The following is a 1,805-nucleotide window of genomic DNA, read 5'->3' as shown; positions in this document are numbered from 1 at the left end:
GCTCTTTTTTCATTTTTCTTTTCATTTTTCTTTTCATTTTTCTTTTTTTCATTTTTCTTTTTTTCATTTTTCTTTTTTTCATTTTTCTTTTTTTTCATTTTTCTTTCATTTTTCTTTTTTTCATTTTTCTTTTTTTCATTTTTCTTTTTTTCATTTTTCTTTTTTTCATTTTTCTTTATGCTTTCATTTTTGCTTTTCTTTGCCTTTTTTTTCTACTTTTTTTCTTTTTTTTTTTTGTTCTTCTTCTCCCTGAATTCTTCCAAGAAAATCAACGGGAGGAAGCCATTTTCAAAGCCACTAAACAGGCTCCATTCCCTGCCAGGACAGGCTGCATTTCAGGGAACATTTCATTATTAGCTGTGGCTGCTGAGTAGTATGAATTCTTATTTTTTATTAATTTTTTTTGTCATAAAGAAACGATTCTGAAGCAGCTTCAGGWACTTTTTATCCAAGAAAGGACATCAGGAGAGACCTGCTCAAATYRGGATTGRTCTRAACCACAGAACTACTTGCTTTAAAATAGAAACGTGGGCAGAAAACAATTTTCAGCACGTTTCTAGATTTGGTGAACCTCATGCGGAGCAGACTTATGCCCTGTGAAAATATTTTTCTTTTTTTTTTATAATTTGTGGTTTTCTTGTGTGTCTTTTGGCAGGCTTGCAGGTGTGTTGCTTTTTGCCTTTTGGAAATTTTGTGGCTGTTGGCTTTTTTTCTTCTTTCTTTTTGTGGATTTGTGGCACTTTCTTTTTTCTCTATACCTTGAGGCTGTTGTCTTCTGTTGTTGGCAGCTCCAGAGCTGTTGGCTTTTTGTTCTTTTTTTGTTTGTTTGCCGTATTTTTCCAAGTAAGTCAGGAGTAAGAAGCAATTTCCAAAGCCACTAAATGGGCTCCATTCTCTTTCAGGATGGGCTGCTCTTCTGGGACCTTTATTATTACTGTTTTTTCCATTAGTTCTAGACCCATTCTGACCCAATGTCAGATATATGTAAGAAAGGAGTCGTCAACTCTGGAAGGGTGGGAAACACAGGAACGGGTTGGGGCCTTTTTCGTTAGCTGGGTTTTTTGTTTTCCCTTTCTGTTGGAGCTCTTTTTTCTTTTTCCGTTTTTCTTCGTTTCTGAAGTTGTGCCGATGAAAAATGAATTCATTTTGCCACATTTRTGGTCTTTGGGGTCTCTCTTTTGTAGGCTTCCAGTTGTTGGGTGTTTATTTCCTGCAGGTTTGCGGGTAGGTGGGGATTTTTTCCTGTGGTTTTGCAGGTAAATATATATTTTTTTTCCCTGCAGAGTCATAGGTGGATGGAGATTTTCTTCCCTAGGCTTGTGGGTGGATGGGATCCTCTTTTTTCTCCTTTTGCAGTTGCTTGGGGTCTTTTTCCACTCCATTCTTCCAAGTAAGACAGGGGGAGGAAGCAAATGGAGCAATTAGTGTAAGGTTTCCTACAGGATACTCTTTTTTTCTTCTTTTTTCCCCATAAAAATGGGGGTACTTGGGTTAGTGGGTGGCTGGGGTCATCTTCCGTACCTCTGTGGTTGGGTTTTTCTTTGTTTATTTCTTCAAAATGAGATAAAATACACAAATGCTTTTTTTTTTTTTTTTTGGCATAAAGAATGAGATCTAAAATAATTCTGAATCAATGATGAGGACATCAGCAAAGTCCCACTCAACTCTTGATGGACCTAAACCAAAGAAATGTTTGCTTTAAAATAGAAGCCTGAGCAGAAARCAATTTTCTGCCCGTTTCAGGATCTGGTGAACCTCGTGCCCAGAGTAAGTTTATCCCCAGTGAAAATTTTCTGTTTTCTATA

General features: G+C 36.6%; 1 long non-coding RNA gene across 1 annotated transcript in view; it reads right to left on the bottom strand.

The window, feature by feature from the left end:
- Positions 1–679, bottom strand: part of LOC112948783 — a 9,784-nt gene extending 9,105 nt beyond the window's left edge. Inside the window, exon 1 of the long non-coding RNA XR_003249699.1 lies at positions 572–679. This is a non-coding gene — a long non-coding RNA (uncharacterized LOC112948783). The remainder of the gene's footprint in view (positions 1–571) is intronic.
- Positions 680–1,805: the final 1,126 nt, after the last annotated feature.

The sequence above is a fragment of the Nothoprocta perdicaria genome, unplaced genomic scaffold (assembly GCF_003342845.1).
Source record: "Nothoprocta perdicaria isolate Ctin4 unplaced genomic scaffold, notPer1 scaffold_28, whole genome shotgun sequence".
In the NCBI taxonomy this organism is placed as follows: domain Eukaryota; kingdom Metazoa; phylum Chordata; class Aves; order Tinamiformes; family Tinamidae; genus Nothoprocta; species Nothoprocta perdicaria.
This window is presented reverse-complemented; position numbering and strand designations above follow the sequence as displayed.